The 21,522-nt window shown below is 38.8% G+C and overlaps 1 protein-coding gene across 3 annotated transcripts in view; it reads left to right on the forward strand.

Annotated features, from left to right (window-relative positions):
* The window catches only part of LOC149259601 (Thioredoxin superfamily protein), a 197,490-nt gene that overhangs the window by 119,442 nt on the left and 56,526 nt on the right, over positions 1-21,522 (forward strand). The window lies entirely within an intron of this gene.

Genomic DNA, 21,522 nt, shown 5'->3' on the forward strand with positions numbered 1-21,522 from the left:
AACACTTAATATGAATGAGGCTTCAATTCAAATCTTTCCAACTTTCTTTCCTTCTCTTATCCACCCTATTTCTGACACACAGTATGAATGAGATTCAATTGCAAATTATCTGTCAAACTTTATTTCCTTGCAGTAACTGTTTGTATGATTTTTCTGTTAGTGAAGTAGTTGTTGCAATATCCGTATGCTGTCTGTACATATCAAAGTGGATGCAATTACATAATCTTTAATGTTAATGAATGTTTTTGTATTTATCTTTAAAAGTGGTGCTCCATTTAATATGTTTCTTTGGTTGGGGAGTTGGAGAATAACTTGTACCCTATTTTCTAATGTGTTACTCGAGGGAAAATACTGAGATCAAGAATCAATTATAATGACACATTTTACTGTTATGTTTATTTACTTCGTTATTGTATGTGGCCCCAATCCAAAATGATTTCCAACGCTTTGGCCTTATATGTTTCACTAATATGTTGACTTTTCCTGGTTCAACCGTATAATTTACAATTTCTGATAGTGTATAATATACTACTCCATTTCTTCAAGTGGGTTTGTAGCTTTTGCAACTCTCCTTCCATTACTCCATGAGATTATGCCACCTGTTGTCGCGTAGATTGACACGACAACGCTCAGACCGGGGGCTGTCACTCTGATCCCCGATCCCTCCGTTTAAACCTGTCTCCCGCGGCTAAGGGGGGTAGTCCCTGTGAGATGATGAGACCAACTGTCGATCAGTTGGTTGGGAGACACGAGATACGATATACAAAGCACTTGATGGATTTGATTAATTGAGCAGACCAGTGCCTTAAAAAACGATTACTTGTTAAGTGATATAGAAACATGAACCATGAACAACAATCATCTATCATCAGCAATGCTCAAAACGATATCCGGCTATTGAAAATTTTGAAAAAAATGAATGCTTTAAACCACCACGAATCATAAACCATTAATCAGATATCAATTTCACATCTCGACTTGAAAATTTTAGATCTCAGCATGAAAGATAATAAATCCCGAAATTGACTGGATCTGACGAAGAAAATTTTCCAAAATTTTTTTTATGCTTTTCAATTTTTTTTTTTTTTTTTTTTTTTGAAATAAAATCTAAAAAATGAAAACTAGGAATTATTCTAAAAAAAAATAAACTATATTAAAAATAAAACTAAACCTAAATTAATTTAAATAAATGTTTTTATATTTTTTAAAACAAGAATTAAATTTCAAATCTAGACTAAAACCTAACTTTATAACTAAAAAAAACTTTTATGAATTTTTTATTAAAAAATAAAAAAGGAAAAAAAAAACAAAAATTTAGTTTTTAACGAAACTTTATAATAAAACCTAAATGTAAAACTAAAAATTTAAATCTAAAATCAACCAAACATAAAAAATGAAAGTCGATATATATACTTTGACCCCCCTTTTTTTTTTGTTTGTTAAAAAATGGACTCAACTAAAATGACTTACGTTACTGAAATTAAAAAAAAAAGAAAAACGAAAATTCATTACCTGAATGCCCACGCGTTAAAATTCATTACCTGAATGCCCACGCATGAAAATGTTTAACGCATATTCAGAAATTACCTTACGCCAAATTCTTGAGACACTTTGCCCGCGTGGATTGTTCGAAATTTGCAGACGGAGATGGGGTTGTAAATTGATTTGCGGGCGTGAAAAAAAATACCGAAGCCGGTGTGAGTATCCTGAAACGTTTTTTCTTGCGCCAAAAACCCATGGGATATTTGGCCTTCGTTCAATGGTGACGAGTGTGACTTAGAGCGGCCTGTGGCGAGTCTGGCGTGACTGAGCTCGATATGGAACAGGTCTGATCGGATCGCAGCTCCAAAATGCGTCCCCTTTTATAAATGTATTCACTTGCTGGTCTGACGTGATGACCTGCGTGGACTTTGCGCTTTTCTCGTTGACTCAGAACGCACCACAAACCCGGGGTTCATTCACGCTGAGGACTGAAGAACCCTTGCATGAGTGAGGCTGTTACATCGACTGGATTTAAACCACTGTTTGTAGGCGTGAAGGAATACTGAGCAAGTTCTGAGGAAAGGATTGCAGGTTCCTGCCCGAAAGTGAAGAGAACGGACAGCGTGAAGCAGATAGAACGAATGTTGGCAGGAGTTCGTGGGTGAGGAAAAAATGCGAGAAATGAATGCAGGTAAGGGAAACTGTGCAAGCAGCTGAGCAGATAAGAACCACAGGGGCAGCGTTTGAAGATTGCGGGCAATGGAAAGACTTGCTGGCAAGCTGGGCATTTGCTGGAGGAGGAGCGGCTTACGTGAAGATTTTCTCAGCTGATGTCCACGTGCATAACACCGAAAAACACATCTAACTTGACCTCAGCTTGATGGTGGACTGGAATACGATCACAAGACTTTCGGCTCAAACCGCTGACAAGAGACCCTGCTCCTACAAATTTAAGAATAAACAAAATCCCTATTTTTAAATCTGCATCAGACAAAAAATTGAAAAAACCCTAATGCAAATTGTATAAATCAAAAATTTAAAACCCTAGATCAGCTAATAAATTTACAGATTTGGCCCCTTAACAGCCAGATTCAGCAGTAAGCACGAAAAAACATTTTAAAGAACAGAAATTTCAGATCGTCACTGTGAAGAACTTCAGAAAATCTCTCATGCAAACTTAGAAAAATAAACCGAATGATAGACCCAGGATCAAATCCAACTGGGCTCAGCAAAAAATGCTTGCGGGAGTTGGCTGGTTCAGCCGAGAACTTCCCCGAACGCCCACAAAATTCCTTCAATGATGTTTTCTGCACAGCTCAAAACAACTGTCAATAAAGAGGGCAAAAATGCTGCTAGATCTCAGGAAGTAATGGAGATACCTGCCATTACTTCAGAAACTCTAACAACACCCAAACCCCAGCAAGTGAACAAGATACCTGTGCTCACAATACTCTACAAAAAGCTATTATTAACGGCTGAAAATAACATATGCAGAAAATGAAACAATCTCACAGCATTTTAAGAGAGTAACACCAACAAGATATGGACCCCAAAGTCTTCTTTTATTAACCAGAAACAGATTACAAGAGAGCTTTTTCAGTACTGATTCACAGATTGAATCCATCTGAAATGACCACCTAAGACTCTATATAAAGGAAATGATCCCAACGGCTAGTTCGAATGATCCATGTAGAAATGATCTCGACCGTTGATGAGGATCAAGACATCTCTTGATCTCATCCGTCGATTTATTCAATTAATTTTTTATTATTATTATTTTTTTTAAAATTTTTAAAATTTCTTATTATTTATTATTTTATTATTATTTTTTAAATTTTTATTTATTTTATTATTTTATTTCATTTTTTAAATGGATCATCGAACTAAGCCTTTGGAAACATCACCTAGGACCTAGGACTTAGGACTCATGAGGGGATTTAAAACATTTTCAACCCTCAAGACACATTACATCATGACTTTTACAACTTACATCTCAAGGGGACAAGCCCACTTAACACAGACCCTCATAAATCACCCAGTTCTGCGACACAACTATAATCTAGCAGATTAACACACTAGGATTCTCCTAAAGTTCTAATGACAAAATCTATCTCGGCTTTGGGGTCAGGTTTGAAGGAAAACTCTGCCGATCCATGGATCGGTGAGACGAAAAACCTTCCGGGACATAGATTATCATAGAAAGTTAGGTCCACCTAGGCAATTTTACATACATGACTCTGATCTGCTTAGATTATTTACAATTCATACATGCAGACTGGGTTTACAATTGAAATGATCAAGCTGCTGATGACTGTAGGCTGGCACAGACACGTCGTTCAGGTGCTACCCCTTTCTGCCAAGAAAAGAGGGTGTACTGCATGGGAAGTTGACCAGTAGTGGTCAACACCACCCATGGATAGAAAACGTTTTTCCAAAGTGTTCTTTAGAACGCGATCTATGGTTCAAACAGTTAGTAGTTGTATGTGCACTGTCTATATCAAATTTAAGTTGGTGCATGGGTGGTGTTCTTTATTCAACGTCATTGGTGGTAGATTCTGCAAATAGCCTAGCTACCATCACTTGAACACATAAAGTCAGTAACCCTGTCATTAATCTTCTTCACTGGCTCCCTCTTGTACTTTTTTGTCTGAGTGCAGAAAATTTGATAAGCTAATGGTTGTAGAACCTTTCACATTTTCTCATGAAAGCCCAACATGTCCTTAACATAGATATTCTCAACTCCGCTAATGTTTCTTTAATACTCTGATAGATTTGAAATGCCAGGAATTAAATAATATTCATGATTCTTGTATTTCTCAGGTCCTGAATTTAATCGACTTCTTTACTTCTTTGTTAGGTTCCTTTCCCCTACGTCCATTGTCAACTTACTCCATGAGCTAAGTAATCTCAGAGCACCAACATTAGAGCTTTGCATGTTGGTCTCCTTTCCTCGAATATCATATTGTACAAAAGTTGTGTTACTCACACTTGTCTTACTATGAAGTTGATCCCTCCTCTTCTTGGATTGCTTACTACCCTCTTTTCTTGTATTATTATCTTTCCGACAATGGTCAGACAATGGCCATTGTTATTATTATAAATTCAGTGATTGCCTGAAAATGTGCAGCTTGTTATATGCAGTGGTTCATCTACTTTTCATTTGGATGTTTTGTTTTGTTATTGGCATTCACTTTCCTGTCATTGATCAGGAAATGACCAATGCTGGAATTGGATAAATGTTGCACATAAGTTCTCCGACATTGAGCAAAATGTTTTGAATATTGAAGGTTGCTACTGTAAGATATTGTTGGAAAGTTCGTTTTTAAAAGTTTGGAAAAATAATCCCTATGTGAACACCATTCACCTCGATATGATTATTCCTGTTCTTCTTTATCTCTACCTCTATCATCTAGTAGGTTGATTTCATTATACGAAATGCATTCCTCGTGAACTGAGTGATTTGATTTATCCTTCCACTTATATTACATCATTAATGCTATCTATTCCTTTTTTATTTGACTTTGTGGCTCTTTCTTCTTCTATAGCATCTATTACATATCGATTTATTATAGGCACGGGTTCCCTTTTCTTATTCTTATCGCACCTCCATAATCCATAATTAGGGAGTGTAACAATACTTACCAAATTGTCAATCTCTCGACATGTGGAAGAAACACTTTTTACTAAAGATTTGAAGTTATACTTTTTGCCTTGAGTGTTTAGTGATGTAATCCCTTTCTGTTATCTCCACCATAGGTTCTAAATGATATGTGGCCAATGTAATATTATAATGTTGTGTTTAGGTGTTAGGTAGTTGAATCGGCACAATGACCTTAAGGTTCTATATAATGGTGTTGGGACATATTATGGGTAACTTGTTGGACTTTTATATATATACTTGTTGCAACATCATTAATATATGAAATATTATTATTTTCTCCAATTCTGTTTACTTACTATTGTGCTATAAATGTATGTACATTGTATTGAAGTGGATACCCAGAGCGAATGCCTGTCTTGAAGCTTGAGTCTAGAGCTAATGGCAGAGATTGTATTGGATTGAAGACTAGGAAGGAGATCAAATCCCTTTTGACATTGTGAACTGTTAACAGACGAGAGAAAAAATATGTAGACACTAAAATAGAACTGATGGAAAGCAAGTCAACATGAATCATGTGGAGGCATGCAAATTGTATTTTAATTTGAAAAGGACGAACACATGTTTTTTTGTTAAATTATGGTATGTTTTATGCTTAGAGCAGTTTACTTGCTTTCTTCTTATTAGCCACTGTTTAGCAATCACATAAACATAAAGTAAAGTGCAGATAGAACATTAAAAGATCGACAAAAAACAAGCCAAGACAAGAGACACCAGATGTGGCGGCTAGCTAGGGACAAACCCCAATGCGGGGAAACCCTTTGATCAAATCTTTTTTTATCTTCAATAATTCAACAGAGAGAGAGAGAGAGAGAGATTGTACAATATCACTAATCAGTGATTTACAACAGCAGTAATGAAACCCTTGAACAACAATAGCAAAAGGGATCAATCAGCTCCCAAAATGTCCTCAAGACAACCTAGGAGAACTCGGTCTCCAACAGAAGTAGTGGCAGCCCAAAACAGTCAAAGTAAGATGGTCAAAACAGCAGTGAATGCTACAACATACTACAGCCAACCCTAACCAGTCAACGCTGTCATAAATGTGCCCTCAAACAGTCAACACAGACTTGTTCAGCTCTTCGGCTAGCCTAGGAGAGGCTGCCCACACAAGGCTGCAGTCAATGGAGCAAGGTTGCACGAAACGGGGAAACGGGTACGAGTTTCCGAAACGAGCATGGGTACGAAACGTGACCCCCCCAAATTTTGGAAACGGGGAAACGCGAATATATATTATATATTAGGACATTTAAGAAATATGTGCAATCATAAAGCATATATGATACATTCTAATTTATTACATCATGATAAAATTGTCAATTGTCAATACATAAACTATAAGTCTCTAAATTTACATCACATTTACTCATGAATGATCACATAATGAAAATAGAAATATCCAAAATCAGCCACGAGAAATTTCTAATTTCTTGTCTTGTGCTTGATTGGGAGTTTCCTCCTACATAGTCGAATGACCTTAGTGCTCTTGATTAAATACAAGTTTCATACCCTAGTACCCTACATGCTCTTGATTATTGGGAGTCTCCCCTGCATAGAGGGCTTGGTTCTCTTGATTAAATACAAGTTCCATACCCTAGTACATGATAAAATCCAATGGAAACATTGCAATCCCCCCAATCTTGAAATCCTGAAAAACAAATAAGTCCACTGGATTTTGAGTGAGATATAAAATTCTACTTTCTCCATATGAAATCCAATGAGGGCGAAACCACTCTCAAACATCCTGAGTCATTTCATGGTAATGTTAAAAATTTAAGTAAAATGATGAAAATGAGAAATATTTCATCCTTTTACTTTAAGAATTTAACATTACCATGAACTGCATATGCCTCAAACTTCTTGATGAACTGCATATCAACACTAGGGCAAAAGTTCACTTTTATAACTTTAGACAGGCATTTAGAAGCAAGTAGAAGGCATTAGAAAAACCTAATTAAAATTAGAAGACAAATTAATAAAAAAAAAAAAAAAGTCAAGTTGCATGTGGAAACGACATCGTATGGCCCATAAACATGTTTTCGGCCGTATTGGCTACGTTTCCACCTCGAGAAACGTCCTAGTACGGCCAGAAATGCGTTTCTGGGCCGTACTGTACGCGTTTCTGCGTTTTGTTTCCATTTTCGTACGGAAACTCCTCCCCTGCCAGCGTTTCCTGCAACTTAGCAATGGAGGCAATATGTTGCTCAATGCAGGCCTAAGCCACTTGCCGCACCTTCTTGTGTCCTTGCTGCCCTAACTGCATCTTCCTCCAATGCTGCTCTAGTTGCGTCCTCTTTCCCACGTGAGATCTGCGTCCTCCTTCCTTTGTATACCCAAGAGACAAGGAAGAGATGAGAGGATGAGATGAGTTGAGATAATGACTCAACCTCTCCTCTATTTATATGCAATGTTGGGCAAGAGTGCCACACACTTCACTGCTGGCCGACCTTGACAATTTGTCAAGTAATTACAAATAAATTTATATCTCCATAAATACTTGTCGGAATCGGATGATCTTTAGATCAGTCCTACACCTCTCGACAAGAGGATTCTAGGAAAAATATCAGCTGCCATAAATGAGGTGACCCACATGGAGTTTGGCCCTAGTTGCCAATTTTAATACTCCCTCTCAATTAGGGAGAACTCCATCTGCAATCCGTCTGACCGTCGCTACTATCCCAACCATCAAATGCACTGCCCTGCACAACTTGGCTCTGCTTTGCTTTGCTTTGCTCTGCTCGAACTATGAAGAAGAAGAAATGATCGAGGATGTATCATACCATCCTCCACTGACCCGAAGTCAGTCTTAGAGTGTGTCATACCACTCTTATTGATCCAAGATCAGTATCATTGATCCCAGATCAATGGCGGTCATCCTAGCATAGGGAGTACGGTAGATACAACGATGCATCCATCGATAGTACTACTATGGTCCCTAACCCCATTTCCTTGCTTATTGATCAGATGAGAGGTACTTCCCATGAGTCCCAGACTGCATGGGTAGGATGCCTCGACAGGAGAACTAATCATCCTGTCCACAGGAGAACGAATCATCCTGTCCAACACTCACCATAGGAGAACTAATCATCTTGGCCCACAAGAGAACTAATCATCTTGTTCCACAGTCGCCATGGAGAACTAGTCATCCTGGTCCACAAGAGAACTAATCATCCTGTTCCACAGTTGCCATGGAGAACTAATCATCCTGGCCCACAGGAGAACTAATCATCCTGTCCTACAGTCGCCATGGGGTGTCACAAGGGGAAGGTTGAACCTTTCACCTTGTACGTAGTGCACCACCAGGGGATGGTGAGTCGCCCTGTGGTCGCATGTTGCTTCAAGAAGTACCCCACGCCCCCTGGAGCTCCCAGAGCTCAATACATCATACTCGACCCTCATAAGAGGGTCTCTGAACGACACCAAATTGTTCTCGGAAAGTCCAGAATTTACCTTTCCCAGTGGCTTCGTCAAAATGTCGGCGACCTGTTCATCTGTACTGATATGTTGGAGCCTTATTGCTCCCCGCTGCACCATATCCCGAATATAGTGGTACCTGATATCGATATGCTTGGAGCGATCATGAAATACGAGATTCTCTGATAAACGAATCCCGCTCTGGTTGTCACAAAGGATCACAGTGGTATCCAATGTAAATCTAAACAGCTCATTGAAGAGCTTTCGCAACCAAACTGCCTCACAAGAGGCCACACTAACAGCAATGTACTTTGCCTTGGCGGTGCTCAAAGCCACCGGCTTTTGCTTCCTGCTCATCCAAGATATCGAGGCAGATCCCAAAGAGAAACAACACCCGTAAGTGCTCTTTCGGTCCAGCACATTGCGTGCCCAATCAACATCGGTATATCTAAGTAGTCTCACATCTCCGACAGTGTATCTCAACCCATAAGTGATTGTGCCACAAAGATATCTCAACAGATTCTTGGCACCAATCCAATGTGTGTGGTGAGGCTCAACCATATGTTGACTCAATGTGTTGATGCAAAGCATATATTCAGACAGGAGTTCACCAAGAACATCAATGCTCCGACAAGTTGATGATACTCGACAGCATTTCGTAAAACAGGTCCGGTAGCACTACCGCTTAACTTCTTGAAGTCAAGCTCCATCGGGGTAGTTACAGGCTTGCAGTCCACCATACCGAATCTCTCCAATATCTTCACCACATATTTTCCTTGAGATAGGAAAATCTCCCCTGGAAATAGTGCATCAGTCCTAGGTCCTTCATCTCAAACTCAGAAGCCAACTCCCTCTTACATTTGTGAATGATAGGGTCTTCCCTTGTTAGAAAGAGGTCGTCAACGTACAACACCAGTATGAGAGGATTGTCATCTTCAATCTTAAAGTAAAGGTTAGGGTCGGCTTCACTCCTAGTGAATCCCAACTTCATCAAGTAGCTATCGATCCTCTCATACCACGCTCAGGGTGCTTGCTTCAGCCCATAGAGGGCCTTCTTCAACTTGCACACATGAGATTCTCGATCACGAATCTCAAATCCTTTGGGTTGTTCCACATAGACTTCCTCTTTGATCGAACCATGCAAGAACGCAGTCTTGACATCCATCTGATGTAGGTTCCATACTTGCGAAGCAGTAAGGGCTATGATCGAGCGGATGGTTGTATATCGGGCAACAGGTGCAGATATCTCGTCATAGTCTATACCTTCCTTCTGAGAGAAGCCACGAGTGACAAAACGAGCCTTATACTTTTCCGCACTTCCATCAACTGCATGCTTTATCTTGGAAAGCCATTTTGAAGTGACAATTGCTTTGTCTTGGGGTCTGGGGACCACATCCCAGACATTGTTTTTCACTATGTTGCCAGGAAACGTGGGTGCGGGGACGGGGACGAAATTTTTGGAAACAGGGTGCGTGGGTTCGTCGGGTAACATAATAATATTAAATTTTAATTATTAAATTTTATAAATTATAAATTTATAATTAATAATATATGATATTTGAATTTGTATATTTTTTCAACTTTAAATAAGAAAACTTTAATGATAATCATTTAAACATGCACATCATTGAACATTCAACATTGACATTGAAATTTCAAAATTTATCACCAAAAAACTGTTCTTTTGGATCTTTTCCGTGTAACCATGACACTGTGACAGCTATGTGAGAGAGCTCAAGGCTACTACTAAAACTGAAAATTCAAAATACATACTAGGATAAATGCTAGACTCAGCTATTTTGGTGAAACTTGGGACATATTTTGTCACACACAGGCTTTAAAATAACTATGCATCTTAGGTTCATTTGCAAGGATGCCTATCAATGAATCAGGCTGTGGTCGCTGTGGTCATACAGACCCTTCCTCCTACACAGCCAAGGAGTGTTAGCATTTTTGCCTCCTGCTCTAATTTCAAGACAACTTCTCTCCTTATTGAAATTGCTCATTCTGGCTGGAGCTTGAGCTTGTAACTTTGCTTTGAATGTTTAGTCTCTCCCATATAAAAACACAATTTTTTCATAGGAGATTCTTCTCAACCTGATAGTGGTCTAGAATTTTCTTGATGTCTAATCATCCACTTGCCCCATGCATGGTGTGCTCTGCGGTAAAGCAATCCCAAAAACAGTGGCAGCCTTACCCTTCCACAAAACACGCTTATCAGTCTTTGTTTCCCAATAAAATGCACAGCAGCCATCTGATGGCTTGAGGGATAGTTTGTCTTTGAGTGCGAAGCTCTGCCTGAATATCAATTATCTGAACATAAAGCATCTTCGCAGGTTTTAGAGATTACTTGGTGTACAAGTCTGTAGAGACCATATATGATTTAGGCATATTTTCCTAGTTTTAATCTTAACATGATGTTATCAGAATGCTGTGAGAAATTGGCAGATTTTGATACTTAATTTAGCCATTGTCCAAAATAGCCCTTCGCCATTTAACAACATCAGCTGATTACAGCTTATGGCTGGCCTCAATCCTACTTCCTATTTGACTGAAAATGTCTGAACCTGTATGTGTGCATTTATAGTTTATAATTTGATGGTTATTTGGCTTGGGAATGAACGTTTCATTCCAAATTGATTTACAAGAATTCTTAAAAAACAAGACTTGTAAAAAACTTAAAAAACCGGGTGCGGGTACCCGTGCAACACAGGTTTTGATGGTAAGGACCGTGGAAGAATGTTTCATTCCAAATTGATTTACAAGAATTGATTTAGGGTTTTTTAAGTTTTGTTATAAGTTTTACCTTTGTTATAAGTTATTTTTTAAATTTCAATAAAAAAAAATTATTTGAAAATTAAATTTTTAATATAGTTTTTTTTATGAAGAACCCATAGAACCCGAAGAACCCAAAGAACCCAACCTGAAGAACCCGAAGAACCCAAGAACCCAAGAACCTGTTAAAGGAAAAGAACCCAATTTTTTTTTTGAAGAACCCGGTTCTTCTGGGTTCGTCTGGGAAGAACCCGTACCCGAATCCGGTACTTGGGTGCGGGAACCCGAGACGGGTTCGAGAACCCCACCCTCGAGTGCGGGTACCCATGCAACACAGGTTTTTCATGATGGACTCATATTCCTCAGTCATAACATCCTTCCATACTTGATGCTTGACAGCTTCTACGAATGACGAAGGCTCATTTTGGATGATCGTGCTGATGATGGTCAAGTCTCTCGATACCTGGTCGGCTTCTTACTTTCCCGGAAGGTTCCCCTGGGTGCAATGTGCCCTTCAGCATCATCAAGTGTCCCCCTAAGCCATGAAGGCCTCTTTCTAGAAGAGGAGGGCTCTTGCAGAGGGGGATCAATAATATCCATAGGGTTCTTCCACATTGGGCATCGTCTCATCTTCTTTTTCCTTCGGTTCCTGGTGTCAGCTTCTTTAGATCCCCTTAGAGTAGGAAGGTTGTCAACTTTGCTAAGAGCCATATCTTCGTCAAAGGTGACATCATGGCTAATCTCGACTTCCCTTTGACCAGCCACAGATTCTAGAGCCCTTAGTATTTTCGCTATAGCCCATGAAGATTCCTTTCTTTCCGGATGCACCCATTTATTCCTTTTCTCCTTCGGCACATGAAAATATATAGGACTTCCAAAAATTCTAAAATGAGATACGCCAGGTTTCTTACCAGTGAACATCTTTTCGGGAGTCTTGGAATCCAATGCTTGATGAGGGCATCGGTTTTGTACATATACGGCGGTAGTTGCAGCTTTGGCCCATAGAAACTTCAGAAGTCTTTGATCATGGAGCATAGCACGGACAACTTCCACAATTGTACGATTCTTCCTTTCCGCCACACCATTTTGCTTAGGAGTATATGGTGTAGTAGTCTCCCTCTTAATGCCATCTTCTTTGCAAAAGTCATGGAACTCATTGGATTCATACTCAGTCCCATTACTAGTGCTTAAGATCTTGATTTTCTTTTTGGTTTGATTCTCGATCAAGGCTTTGAAGTGACGAAACCAAGTGAACACTTAATCCTTCTTTTTTCAAGAAGTATATCCAAGTCTTGCGAGAATAGTCATCTGTAAAAGTGAGGTAATATAAATATCCTCACAAGGAGTTCATAGACATCATACCGAATATGTCTGAGTGAACCAACTGTAATATATCAGAGGTCTTGCTTTGGCTTGAGGGGAATGGTCCCCTTTTGAGCTTTCCTTTGGCACATCTCGGACATACACCTTCTTGCTCTAATATGAATTTGGGCATCTCGATCACCATTTTTCTCAAATCGGGTAGAGCTTTATAATGAAGGTGAGCAAACCTCTAATTCCATAGTTCGGACTGAAGAGATGTGTCACAAGACATGACACCCAACGGACTTCCTCCGTCTTGATATAATGAATCAACTCAAAATCCAAGAGTGAAAGCATCTTTAAAGTTCTTTTTCCACACGTACCTTGCCATCGATGAAGGCCACCTTGTAGCCTTTGTCTTCCATTGCCAAAATGGACACCAGGTTCTTTTTGAGATCAGGTACATATAATACATCTTGTAAATGAATTGTATTTCCCTGATTCAATTGAAGAGTGACATTCCCTACGCCTTTCACGGGATATTTTGAGTTGTCCCCAAGAATAATTTCCAGGTTGGTCTCCTTCTCTATCAGATTAGAGAGAGCTTCTTTGTAAACAGTGAAGTGCCTTGAGGCACCACTATCAATAAGCCAATTTCCCAGCGAGTCCAGGGGAGCAGTAGTAGAGAGGGCAGTTGGTAGATAGTATTCATCTTGCTTATTGTTAATAACGTTAGATTCATACCTGGAGTTTCTTGCCTTCTTGAAGGGTTGTCCTCTTCCTTGATTTCCGACATTTATTTTACCTCTGCCATTGGACGTGCCATTCCTTTGATTGCCTTGAGAGTGATTTTGATCATTGTCATGGTGCGAGTCCCTTTTATCAGGGCACTCCCTTGCATAGTGGCCCATTTTGTTGCAATTGTAACGTCGACTTTTTCTTCCACCTTTTGGTCTTGCCTTTCCTTTGGATTTAGCCCCTGAATTGTTTCTTCTTTTAGCATGAGAAGAAAAGGCAGAGGGATGGCCTTTAAGTGCGGGCATTTCTTGCGCTTCCATCCTTGTTTCTTCTTGAATACATCTCGCCATCAATTCCTCAAATCCAGGAATTACATTATTGTTGAGAAGAGTAGTCTTGAATATATACCATTCATGTGGTAGTCCTTCAAGAGTTGTGAGTGTCATTTCCTTGTCAGGAACTACTTCTCTGATAGATAGGAGATCATTCTTGATCTCAGTGATCCTTAAGAAATATGCTTGCATATTCTCATCTTTGTCCTCTTAATTTCCTTCAGCTTATTTCTAAGGAACAAAACTTGATTTGCATCATTAACTTTAAATAAACTCACCAGTCTATCGTAGATTTCCTTGGAGGTGGTCAGCTCGGAAACATAGGCCACCAGGGGCTTGTCGATAGAGTCTTGGATGATCTCCCTTGCTTTGACTTCTCCCTTGGTCCATTTGTTCCTAGCAACAACAGATGCATTTAATGGAGGCTCAATAATCCTGCCTCTCACATAGTCCAACACTTCCTGCTCTTCTAATGTTAGATCGAGAGACATCTTCCATCCGTGATAGTCAGACTTTTCACGGAGTTTGTCTTCAGCAGGGAAGTGTGCTGAGGACCCCATGACTTCTTTAAGATAGCTTCAACAGCCTTCGGTGATGGCTTTTGCTCTTACTTGGGCTTTGTCTTCACCTCAGCTCTGATACCATGTTAAATTATGGTATGTTCTATGCTTAGAACAATTTACTTCTTTTCTTCTTATTAGCCACTGTTTAGCAATCACATAAACATAAAGTAAAGTGTAGATAGAACATTAAAAGATCGACAAAAAACAAGCCAAGACAAGAGACACCAGATGTGGCAGCTAGCCAGGGACAAACCCCAATGCGGGGAAACCCTTTGATCAAATCTTCTTTTATCTTCAATAATTCAGCAGAGAGAAAGAGATAGTACAATATCACTAATCAATGATTTACAACAACAGTAATGAAACCTTTGAACAACAATAGTAAAAGGGATCAGTCAGCTCCCAAAATGTCCTCAAGACAACCTAGGAGAACTTGGTCTCCAACAGAAGTAGTAGCAGCCCAAAACAGTCAAAGTAAGATGGTCAAAACAACAGTGAATGCTACAACATACTACAGCCAACCCTAACCAGTCAATGCCGTCATAAATGTGCCGTCAAATAGTCAACGCAGACTTGTTCAGCTCTTCGGCTAGCCTAGGAGAGGCTGCCCACACAAGGCCGTAGTCAATGGAGGCAATATGCTGGTCAACGCAGGCCTAAACCACTTGCTGCACCTTCCTGTGTCCTTGCTGCCCTAATTACGTACTCCTCCAATGCTACCCTAGCTGCGTCCTCTTTCCCACGTGAGATTTGCATCCTCCTTCCTTTGTATACCCAAGAGACAAGGAAGAGATGAGAGGCTGAGATGAGTTGAGATAATGACTCAACCTCTCCTCTATTTATATGCAACGTTGGCAAGAGTGCCACACACTTAATTGCTGTTCGACCTTGACAATTTGTCAAGTAATTACAAATAAATTCATATCTCCATAAAAACTTGTCGGAATTGGATGATCTTTAGATCAATCCTACACCTCTTGATAAGAGGAATCTAGGAAAAATATCAGCTGCCGTAAATGAGGTGACCCACATGGAGTTTGGCTCTAATTGCCAATTTTAACATTTTTAATTTTAATTAAATCTCCTAAGTTGAAATTTTAGGAAATTAAGGAAGAAATTAAAAGATCAAAACATTTGGAGAAGGAGAAAACTTGAGATTTGCGGTCCTGTAGCGGGTAGAGATTAGCCTTGAAGCAAATTTATGGAGATAGAGGATCCCACAGAGACATCCTGAGAGGAAAATGCAAAGAGAGATGACCTCAAAGTCCATGGAGAAAACATGAATCTGACGAGGAGAGAAAATGCAAATGGTGAAAACATGAATCTAGGGAGGAGGAAAAAAACCAAATGGGTGTGAGACTTATGTAATATGACTCTTTGTAAGAGACAAAGAAGAATAAATCCACAAAATATGATGGTATTGCTGGAAAAAAAACGCTCAAAACTTACAGATGTGTGAATAGAAAATGTATAAATGTGTGAGCAACACCCCTAACATTTTACAGAAAGCGCAATGTCTTATCTCAGCAAAAATTCTGTTAGAAAAGAAACCTGTGCTTGTGCGAGTAGTGTTCGTAGACTTGAATGAGAGAAGGAACTTGTTTGTATTGATTTTTAAATATTATATACAGTTAATAGATCTAAACAATGAGAAGATAAATGAAAGTTGCCCAACAGAGATAAGTTAAGAATCAAGATACAATAATTATATTAATGCCCAATAAATGACCACAAAAGTAGGTCAATGGGACTGCTGAGTACGATTATGTCAATACAAAGCAGGAGTACTGAAAAGATATCTTTGCTATGATATCATGGATGAGCAGGAAGCAAAGATTAGTACTTTGCACAACAGAAGCAAAATATATTGTGGGGAATGAAGAGTGTACAAAAGCAGTATGGCTTCAGAAATTGTTTGCAGAATTATTCGACCAAGAGTTGGAACTAATGGTGATATACTGCAATAATCAAAGTTGTGTAAAGCTTTCAAAGAATCTCGTGTTCCATGACAGGTCAAAGCATATTGAGATCAAGTACCACTACATTTCTGACATGGTGTAGAGGAGAGCGATAAGGCTTGAGTACATCTCCCACCGATGAGCAGCCAACTGATATTTTGATGAAGTCGTTTCCCAGGAACATGTTCGTGTACTTCAGAGACAAGCTCGGGCTTGTGGAGATTACCGCTTTCGTTGATAGGGAGTGCTGATATGTCTGCAGTACGGATAGACATTCTCCCATTAGGGAGAATAGGTCCGAGAGGCCTAGAGTGGTCAACAAGTAGGGTTGAGTGAGTGCCTCTCAGAGGAGACCTGATCACACTCCAGGAAAGGGTGTAGTGAGGTCTGTGGACTTAGTCGCACACCAAGAAGGGTTTAGTGAGGTCCTTCAGCATCTGGACCTCATCACCAACTAGGGAAGGGTTGAGTGGGGTCCTGGACCCGATCACACACAAGAAGGGTGTAGTGACGTCCTTTCAACATCTAGACCCGATCACCAACCAAGAGGGATTGAGTGAGGTCTTGATCTGGAGTGTTCACCAAGAAGAGTGAGTGAGTGCTAGCTAGTTGAGGTCTCAACATTTTGGCCTAAGGAGAGGCCATGGGGACCGATCACTCTGGAGGAGTGAGTCCTGATATGCTGATGACATTGCCATGGGTTTGGTATTGCCGTGGATATGGCCACTAGTAGACATTGATGGTAGTTGATGACGCTGATGATGATGATTTGATATAACTTTTTCTTTAGAGAAATTTGTCAACTTGAGAACAACTATGACAGTGATTATGAATACCTCCCTAGTTAAGAGGGAGTGTTGAATTTGTAACTATGTTAGTATTCATAATGTATATTTGGTCACTTCATGTACTTGGATTTATTATTGTAAAGCATATTTTAAGTGCTAGAGTCAAAAGAAAAAATATTTTGAGTCAAAGTCCCATTGCGACTTCAAAAAAAAGAAAATTTGAATTTTTGAATTGTAATTTTTGGCTCCAAAAATTGTCAAGTCGACCTCACTCCAAGTCAAGTCAGCCCTGACAAAAGACACACCCGTTCGACCAAGACAAATCACTATGTAAAGGCAGTTCGACCTCCTTCACTTGGGCAATTCACATCTCTCACACAAGACAATTTTTGGGCACGCAAGCTAAGGACAAGAAGGACGAATAGGACAAAGAAGAAGACGAATTGGCTCTCTTTCTCTCTCTCATCAACTCACACTTGCGGATTGTTGAGAAATCTAGGGCATTAGGATTAAGTGGTTTCTCTTGAAATGATAACTACTTGTGAATGCTTTTACTTCTTTAGATTAGGTTCTTTTCTTTCTTAGATTATTATAGTGTTCTTCTTCATCAAACAACTGCCAAAGTATAAACAATAAGGAGACAAGAGACACAAAATGTAGGCGATCAGCGAGGGCCAAAACCTCTCCAACTTGAGAGGAAAACCCAAAACAAATTCTTCTTCTTATAGAGACTTCAATTGACGAATACCAAGACCAGGACTCTTGACATAACAACCTCTCCAAGACCAAGTCACAAGATCCTTATTTTCTGGTTCTTCTTCTTGCCCAAGTCAACACAAGTCAAATTGCCTTCTTGCATTGCTAGTCTCGACTACCCTGAAATTTCGGTTCCTTTCCACAGACCTGCAATCTGTAGCTCTGCAATTTCACACGTGGGAGATTAGGGAGAGAGTTTGGGGATGCTTTCTTCCTTCGCTTTACTTGAAATTACGGTGATCTTGGCTAGCAAGGGAGATGGTTGGAGACCTTCTTGATGACTTCTTCAAAGACTGATTTGATACCATTGCAGAAACCCTATCTGCCACATGTGCAAGGATATTAACCCAAAAACAGTGCCAAAGATCTTTGCTTCTCCTTTCATTCTTCTTGCTGGTTATGAGGTTGCTCAGCATGTGATTTTGTGCTCCTTTTCCTTGTCTTGGATGCTTGACCGAGTTCTTTGCTAAGTGAGGCCGAGTTGCCCTATATATAATGGTCTGTCCATCAAAAAGAAGTCAACTTCTCCTTGTGACAAGGCCGACATGCCTTTCTAGAATTATCTTTAGGCTGATTTTGAAGGTGAGTTTGTGACATGGTGTTGGAGGGTTAAACAATTTTATTTTACGATGAATTACATGCCTAAATGGGTCTTCAATTCTTGACATTGACTTCACTAGACTTTATGACTTGATAACCAAATCTAATAGCTCACAATGGGAGCTTTAACTAAAAATAAAATTCCTTAATCATGAAGCCCATGATTCAAGCATTACAAAATAATTTTATTTTCTTCTTTACATCAATTACATAAAATCATAATTACACGTCATTATGAAGACCAAACCTAGTTACATTTTTCAACAGTCCCTCTTAACTAGGGAGGAATTCATAATCTACACAAGGTACTTGGACATTCTCAATCCGAAGAATTCTCATAAGAAGAGCCAAATTTCTGTATTCAGGATTCAGTGATCCATAATGAATTAAGCAAAGTCTTTCAGTAGAAATCACATAAGAGAAATTTTTGGCCGACACGTTTCGAACCAACTAGTGTGGTTCATCATCAGGACCAGATGAAGAGGCAGATCATGGCAAAGGCTTAAATAGAGAGCAATCTAGAGACCAAAATTTCAAGTAACAGCTATATTTGAACAATAATATTTAAATTATGATATTAATTTATTAATATATTAAAAACAAATAATATTAAGTAACGACTATATTAAACGACTAATTTTTGAAAACTAATATTTAAATTATGATATTAGTTTATTAATTTATTAAAAACAAATATTAATAAGTAACGAATATATTAAACGACTAGTTTTTGAAAAATAATATTTAAATTAATTTATGAAAGTCAAATATTATTAAAAAAACTAACGAATAAAAAAATCAAAGTCAAACTCCAAACAAGGAGAGAAGTAGAAAATTATAAAAAGGAGTCATGACCCTAATCGAGACAAGATCATTTAATAAAAAAAATACTTAATGGAAGTAAAATAAGCTAAATTATAAATAATTAATGGGAAATGAATAAAGTAAAACAAAAAAATAGACAAGTCAAACGAAATATATATATAAATAAAAAAATAATAAAAAATGAATATATCTATATATATATATATATATATATATATAGAAAAGTAATCAATAAATAAAATAGGGTCAACAATAAAATATGGGGCTGAGGCCCGTTAAACAAATAAAAAAAATACTAAAAGGAGTTAAGAACGAATAAGATGATAAAATACTTAAGAAAACACTAAGGATCAAGAAAATAAACTCTACTGAAGAATAAATTAACAATAAATACTATAAAAAGGACACCAATACCTACATAGATAAACAAACAAACAAAATAAATCCCAAAAAGAATCCTAAAAAACTAGGAGTACAGGATAGAGACCCAACTTCTACTAATATTCCAACCATCGTCTCTATTCAAATAATTGTGTCTTTTTTCAATTTCTAGGGCCTCCCTCAATTTATGATGATGGAAATGACTAACCCTAACAATGACTTGGGCCTCCTCAATGCATATGTGATGCTTAGATTTATCTGCATGCTCTGCCAAAGCAGAGGAGCGGGTCCTGCCATGCTTGATGTCAGCGGCATGCTCACGAATCCTTTGATTAATTGAGCGACTAGTCTCACCAATGTAGGGAGTCCCACAAGAGCATGGGATAACGTAAACACCCTTCATATTCTTGGGGACCACTGGGTCTTTTATATATCTAAGGGAGCTGCAGATGGTATTTAAAGGCCTAAAGGTTGAAGACACCTTATGCTTCCTTAGGATCCTCACAATCTTGTCAATGGTCCCTTGGATACAAAGAAGATGAACACCAGAAAATCGATCCTTGGTATCTTTCTTAGCACTAGGGCCTTTTTTAGCTTTGAGGAAAGCCTTAGTACATTGGTCTCTACTATACCCATTATTAAAGAAAACACTTAGGAGATGTGCTTTCTCTTCATTGAGATGGTTGTCATCAGAAACTCTTAATGCTCTAGTCGCTAAGATGTTGAGAACACCAAGCTTTTGAGCTGGGAAATGATGAGACTTAGCATGAAGATATTGTTACGTATGAGTTTTCTTACGAAATACCTGAAGAGAAAAAGAGCCATCATCATTCCTTGAGAAGAGGATGTCAAGGAAGGGCAAACTACCATTACTTTCAAATTCCATAGTGAACTTTAAGGAACTAGATTGATTGTTAAGATGGATGAAAAACAGTTCCAACTCTTCCTTACCATGGGACTAGATGACACAAGTGTTATCCACAAAGATCTTCCACATCTTAGGCAAAAGACGAGAAGAAGCTAAGGCCTTTGATTTAAAATCCTCTATGAATAGATTAGCTACCACAGGGGAGAGGGGGGATCACATGGAAACACCGCAAGTTTGCTCATAGAATTCCCCATCGAATGAAAAAAAGTAGAAGAAAGACAAATACCGACTAAATTAGCCGTATTAGGATCCCTAATGCGCTTGATGACTTTGATGGCCTCGTTTATAGGGATATTAGTGTAGAGGGAGACCATATCGAAGCTCACAAGCTTGTCATTTGGATCAAGCTTGAAACTCTTTAACTCATTGACAAACGATGGAGAGTCCTTGACCAAGGATTTTGTATGGCAAACAAGGGGCTTAAGCTTCTGAGCTAAATATTTAGCAAGAAGATAAGTTGGCCCTCCTATCGTGTCGACAATGGGTCTCAGAGGAGTCCCTTCCTTATGAATCTTTGGCAGGCCATAGATTTTGGAGGTAAGAGGACAACTTTCTATAAGCTTATGACTGAACGAGCTGACCTAGCTACTAGCCTTTATAGCAAGAGCCACACTTTTGGAAATCCTTTTCAGGGGATCCTTGTTGATTTTCCTGTAGCTCCTGCTATTATGGAGGTGGTCCAACATCTTGCGACGATAATCATCTTTATCAAGAATAACCACAACACCACCTTTGTCGGCTTTGAGAACAACTCTATTCTTATTATTGTTTGACGATTTGAGAGCATCAAACTCAGGTTTACTGATGTTGTTCTTGGGGGGCTTTTCCTTTCTAAGGACAACCACACAATCTTGACAAATGATATCTTTAGTGACGTCCGGTAAGTCTCTAATACCATATTCAATGTCACAAATGATATCATCAACCAGGATCTTTCTAGGAGCAAGAGAAAAATTTAAACCTTTCTCCAAAAGACTAAAGACTGGGGGATCAAAAGAAAAGTTAGAGAGATTGACAACCCT

This window comes from Pinus tabuliformis, chromosome 6 (genome assembly GCF_031772625.1).
Source record: "Pinus tabuliformis cultivar Carrire ecotype Pingquan chromosome 6, CPIR1, whole genome shotgun sequence".
Classification (NCBI taxonomy): Eukaryota; Viridiplantae; Streptophyta; class Pinopsida; order Pinales; family Pinaceae; genus Pinus; species Pinus tabuliformis.